Genomic DNA, 6,380 nt, shown 5'->3' with positions numbered 1-6,380 from the left:
GGGTTTCAGAACTGATGATTGATCTTGGGTGGAGCATTCTGAGGGGTGCAGACACACAGAGCAGTGAACCCAATCATGCAACCAACGTGTGTTTCTCCTCCTTGTTTCATGGTCCCCAGCCCCTCCCCTCACTGCTGCTAGTTCTCCCCATGGGAGATCCCAAGCTGAGACCTGCGGCAAGAGGATGGTCCCATTCTGGTCTCACATTTCAGCCATGGCTCACATTCAGCTTTACCTTGCACTTGGGCCATCACGGAACACTTTGCTGAACAGAGTGCTTGCTCACAGTTGCGATTCCTTGGGTCTCCTCCACGTAGGTTAAACTCTGGTAGAAAGGAGGGCAATGGCTAAACTGCTCACTACGGCTAATGGATACCAGGTCCAAGAAAAATTAGTGACCAAAACCAGAGACAGAGCAACCACTGAAGAATTCTAACTCACAGTGTTTATTTCAGTTGGAGGATTTGCATTAGACATTAAACACGATCCTGGAGGTGTACCTAAGGGAATTAAAACATCACATCACACTTGAACAACTACATCTTGGGATGCTAATGCATACAAAATATTTTAATTTATTTCACACTAGGTCTGTGGAAGATGGAGCTGTGATATCATTAGGTACAGGAAAGATGCTTGTCAATCTAGGTCCTTAGAACTTATAATGGTGAATGTGGGAGTTCATTCTTTCATTAAAAAAAAAATCTCTTTTTGTAATTAATTGGAGTAAGAAGTGAACTTTGCCCCAGTGTTGTCTATCGTCTGCCTCTTGCCAATTAGCATGGTTGCACTTCATGGCTTAATTTAGTATCAATGGTGAAACTTGAAGAAATAGTGCGACATCTTTGAATGGTGATGCCATTTTTCTTCCTTGGGAGCTTTCAACCTTCTGACACAGTGGGCTATGTCTGCTCAGTGGAGGGATTTTGGCTTTTCAACTCTAATAGAACTTGGTTCACATATTTCACCTCCCCGCCCCCCCCCCCTTTTTAAAAGATTTATTTATTTATTTGAAAGGCAGAGTTATAGAGAGACAGAGGCAGTGAGAGACAGAGAGAGAGAGAAAGGTCTTCCATCTGCCAGCTTACTCCCCAGGGGACTGCAACAGCCAGAGCTGTGCCTATCAGAATCCAGGAGCCAGGAGCTTCTTCCTGGTCTCCCATGTGGGTGCAGGGGCCCAAGGCCTTGGGCCATCTTCTACTGCTTTCTCAGGCCATAGCAGAGAGCTGGATCGGAAGAGGAGCAGCTGGGACTTGAACTGGCGCCCATATGGGATACTGGCACTGCAGGTGGAGGCTTTACCTGCTGTGCCACAGCGCTGGCCCCCATCCTCCCTTTGTAGGCTAAGGGATCCCAGGGTAAGCCCACTGCTTGTCAAGAAGACAGAGACTACCAAGAGTCCTGAGAAAAAAATTCCAGGCTGGCACAACAGCCCTTGGGTCCTTTTCTAGATTCTTCCTCCTCAGATTCCATCCAAAGGGAGCTCATCACCTGGGAGGTAGTTTAGAGCAGCGAGGACTTCCTGGGCTTCAGTCTTCGGCACAGAGCTTGCTGTGTGGTGGGCTCAGTCACCCTCCAGTTGGGTGTGAGGGAGTCATGCCCCACAGTCACCAGGACAGGCGAATCTCTGGGGAGTGCCAGGGCATGGGTGACCTTGTTCAGCATGCTCAGATCTGGGAGGTGACCCCTCCCCACCTCTCCGCACCCTGAGCATCCTGGAAGCACCTGCTAGTGCCTTCCATGCACTCCGAGTGAGCCTGGGAAAGAACTAGAAACACCCAAGCAGACGTCACAGCCCGTGGACCCAGGGTTTTCTCAGCACTTCTTGTTGTACTTCTCAACAAGACACCCAACAGTTCTCAGGGCATGAAGGTGTCTGTTCTTTCAGGAAGGCTAAAGGGAAGCTGACTCCTGCTCCCCGACCAGCAAGCTGTTTCTTGCCCTTAGGGACCTCCTGAAATGAGTCTACTGGAGAAAGTTCACATTTGCTTCATCTCACCCTTTTTTTGATTCCCTTCCTTTGTGTGTTGATTCACTCCCCTAGATGACCACCATGGCCAGGGCTGGGTCAGGCTAAAGCTTGGAGCCAGGAGCTTCTTCCAGGTCTCCCACGGGGGTGGCAGGAGCCCAAGCACTTGGACCATCTTCCCCTGCTTTTCCCAGACCACTAGCAGGGAGCTGGATTGGAAGTGGAGCAGCTGGAGCATGACCTGGTGTCCATACAGGCAGTGGCCTCACCTGCTATGCTATAACCCGGACCCTCTAAACCTCAGTCGCTGCTGAGTCCACTGACCAACAAGGCAACTGCTCTCAAGACCCTGCAGGCAGCACTAGGCTCCCTGTTCACCAGCTGTCCACTTGTCGCAGGGACTCTGCTCAGTCTGCTCACTCCCCAGTCTTTCCCATGATCCTTTCTCTCACAAGGACTTTATTTGCTCATCAGACATTTATGGGCCAGTGAGCTTTGTGGAGCTCAAGATGGATGTGACGAATGTCACGCCCTTGGGAGGTTCATGTTCTGGAGAATAAGACACATAGCGCAAACATTATAATAAGCATCATAAAAACCATGAAGGCGGGAAGGCTGGCAGTCCTGCCAACTGGGGAGGAAGTAGGATGTGGAGGGTGGAGGCTGTGTAGGAGCTGCCTAGCTCAGGAGTGTGTGTGTCGGGGGTGGTGGGGAGGTGAGCGGAATGTCCTCAGAGTGATTTGCAACTGGGAGGCAGAAGGCTGGGGAGATGAAGAGAGCTCTGATTTGGAGAACTTGACCTCCAGGGAAAGAGCTTCTATTGTAGAAAGCACTTACGACCGCACTCCAGCGTGAGGGCATCACTGGAAAGTTCTTTAGCACAGAAGAGATTTTTCTCCTCTGGTCCTTGGAGACTGGATTGGAGTGTCGCTCCCCGTCTTCATGGGGGAACGACACTAAACCCTGCCTAGGCTTCATATCCGAGTCACGGCACCATTATGTCGCTCCCCCTCTTCGTGGAGGAGCAACACAGGCCCCTGCGCTGTTCTTTCGTCTGCTCGGCCCTCCCCGGGTTTGCTGCTGGTTCTTCCCGGGTTGGCTACTATCCCTTCCACCTCCGTGGAAGGGCAGTTCCCCCTGGCCGCATTCCCCACTTCCGCAGGGGAGCGGCACACCGCCGGCCAGCTTTCTCGGGGGCTGCACGGGTTCCCTTTAGATGTTCCCCATAGATGTTCCTGGTGCATGCCGTCTCTCTCCTCCTTTATAGTCCTCCTCCGCCAATCCCAACTCGGCTGCCCACACGCCGAGTACGCTGCTCTCCTCCAATCAGGAGCAAGTCCTACAGTTAATTGGTTGAACTGGAGGCAGCTGTGCGGAAGCTGTTTACTTCTCTCCCAGCGCCATATTGTGGGAGAGCAGATGCATAGAATAAGTCTTAATTCCAGTAACAGTCTAGTCCGAGCTGCTCCCCACAGATCCCCCTTTCTTTTTATTTTTTTGGCGTTGATACGCGCCTGTCTTCGGTGTCCCGCAGCACACACTCTGCTCTACTTGCTAGAGTTGCCACAGGCTCTTACAAGTCCTATCAGGCAAACCGAATCCGGGTCCTCTCTTTGCCATGTTGTGAGGAGGTTTTTAGGCGCTGATGCGTGCCTGTGTTCGGTGCCCTGCAGCGCATACTCTGCTCTGCTAGAACTGCCTGCAGGTGTTTACAAAACCTATCAGGCAAACCGAATCCAAGCCTTCTCATTGCCTTATTGTGGGGGAGACTTATTAGTGTTGGTTCGTGCCTATCTTCGGTGACCTGCAGCTCATACTCTGGTCGAGCTTTGCTGGCGCTTACCGCCTTAAATCAGGCAGACCGAATCCAAGCCTCCTAATTGTTGCATTGTGGGGAAGCTTTACTGATGTTAATTCGTGCCTGTCTTCGGTGACCTGCGGCTAGCCGCCCAGGTGCTCATCGCCTCACTAATCGGGCAGACCGAATCCAAGCCTTCTAATTGGCATGTTGAGGGGAGGCCTTATTTCTCTCTATTTCTCTATCTCCGGGCATTCCTATTTCTCCCATTTTACTTCTATCTTCCAGCGTTCCTATTTCTCTCACTTTACTTCTAAAACTTCTGTTTCTCTTATCCCCGCAGCTTCCCGGCACCTCGCCGCTTCAGCCCGCGCGCCTCTCTCATCTGCGCAGCTTCCCGGCTTTGCGCGGCTCGGCTTCGCGCGCTCCGCGGTCTCCACGCTTAACCCTTTCGCGTCTGAACCACGGCCTACGCCAGCGTTCCCTATCTATTCACGCCCCGTGCTCTCTCTGCACGCGGCGGCTTCCGCGAGTAACACAGCGTAGCTTGCGTCTCCACCACTAGCATTCAATCCAAGTTCCCCGGGCTAGCCTGGCGAATTCAACCCAGCGTACGTCTCCGCCCCACGGTTTGGCTTTCCGTCCTTTGCTCCCCGGGCTAATCAGACGGATCCCAACCTGGCTTGCGTCTCAGCTTCTGGTTTCAACTTTTCGCCCCCTATTCCCGGGCTAACTTGAGAATCCCAAAGTGGCTTTCGTTTCCGCCTTGGCCTGCCCCCCGCGGCTTCAATTTCCCTAACAGTTTTCTCTACCCGGTATGTTTCCCCAAGCTTTCCTCCAACGATATTCCTCCCTCATTTCTCCTGGCCTCTCCCCACAGTCCGCGTCCGAATCTGTTTGTTCTAGCTTTCACTTTCGCTTTCGACCTTAGAGATTTCTCCCAGCTTCCCCCCGTAGTCCGTATCTGAGTCTATGCCTAGGCTTTCCACAGCTTCTTCCGGCACCCTTTTCGTCCGGCTTTTCCCTAGGCTGTTTGCTAGTCTCTCTCTCCGGTATTTTCCCAGTTCTTCCCGTTTCTTCCCTCCTAAGTTTCATATCCGTCCTAGGTTTCCTATCCAAACTAGGTTTCCTATCCGAGTCAGGTTTCCTATCCGAGTCACGGCACCATTATGTCGCTCCCCGTCTTCATGGGGGAACGACACTAAACCCTGCCTAGGCTTCATATCCGAGTCACGGCACCATTATGTCGCTCCCCCTCTTCGTGGAGGAGCAACACAGGCCCCTGCGCTGTTCTTTCGTCTGCTCGGCCCTCCCCGGGTTTGCTGCTGGTTCTTCCCGGGTTGGCTACTATCCCTTCCACCTCCGTGGAAGGGCAGTTCCCCCTGGCCGCATTCCCCACTTCCGCAGGGGAGCGGCACACCGCCGGCCAGCTTTCTCGGGGGCTGCACGGGTTCCCTTTAGATGTTCCCCATAGATGTTCCTGGTGCATGCCGTCTCTCTCCTCCTTTATAGTCCTCCTCCGCCAATCCCAACTCGGCTGCCCACACGCCGAGTACGCTGCTCTCCTCCAATCAGGAGCAAGTCCTACAGTTAATTGGTTGAACTGGAGGCAGCTGTGCGGAAGCTGTTTACTTCTCTCCCAGCGCCATATTGTGGGAGAGCAGATGCATAGAATAAGTCTTAATTCCAGTAACAGTCTAGTCCGAGCTGCTCCCCACATTGGAGGAAGTTTTAGTGTGTGGCTATCCTAAAAAGCCCCAGGCTAGGGGCTTTAGAAGAGATTTACTTGACTCACGATGCTGGTGTCTGCAAAAAATAAAGAGCCTGAAACCAGTACCCAGACAGATGCTCCTGGCTGATCACAGCGTGGTGCAGAAGTGGAAAGGGAACGTGTCGCGTGCAGAAGGGATCGCGTGGTAACACTCACAGGAGAAGAGCGAGGAAGGGTCAGGCTTGCTCTTTTTGTAACATCTCACTTTCACAGGAGCGGATCTCCTCCTAGGAGAGACCCAATCCACTCCAAACAACATCATTCATTCGTTCACAAGGGTGCTGGTCAAACAACCTAATTATGTTCCATTAGGTTCCACCTCTTAAGCATCCCACTGTCTCAACGCTGGCACACTGGGACCAAGCTTCCACCACAGGAAACTCTAGGGGGACAAACTACCCCCAAAGACTAGCAGAGGGCTGAATCTGGATGTGGGTGGGAAGTTGTGGGCATGGTGGGAATGTAAGTTGAAGTTCAAAGTTCAGGGGAGTTCGCAGAGCAGCACAGTGGGTTAAGTTGCCAGCATCCCTTGTCTGGTGCCTCAGCTCACTAGGCTAATCCTCCGCCTTGTGGTGCCGGTACACTGGGTTCTAGTCCGGTCGGGGTACCGGATTCTGTCCCGGTTGCCCCTCTTCCAGGCCAGCTCTCTGCTGTGGCCCGGGAGTGCAGTGGAGGATGGCCTAAGTCCTTGGGCCCTGCACCTGCATGGGAGACCAGGAGAAGCACCTGGCTCCTGGCTTCAGATCAGCGCGGTGTGCTGGCCACAGTGCGCTGGCCACAGCGGCCATTGGAGGGTGAACCAACGGTAAAGGAAGACCTTTCTCTCTGTCTCTCTCTCTCTC

Source organism: Oryctolagus cuniculus, chromosome 19, assembly GCF_051225735.1.
Source record: "Oryctolagus cuniculus isolate XC-2025 breed Fujian yellow rabbit chromosome 19, ASM5122573v1, whole genome shotgun sequence".
Lineage (NCBI taxonomy): Eukaryota > Metazoa > Chordata > Mammalia > Lagomorpha > Leporidae > Oryctolagus > Oryctolagus cuniculus.
This window is presented reverse-complemented; position numbering follows the sequence as displayed.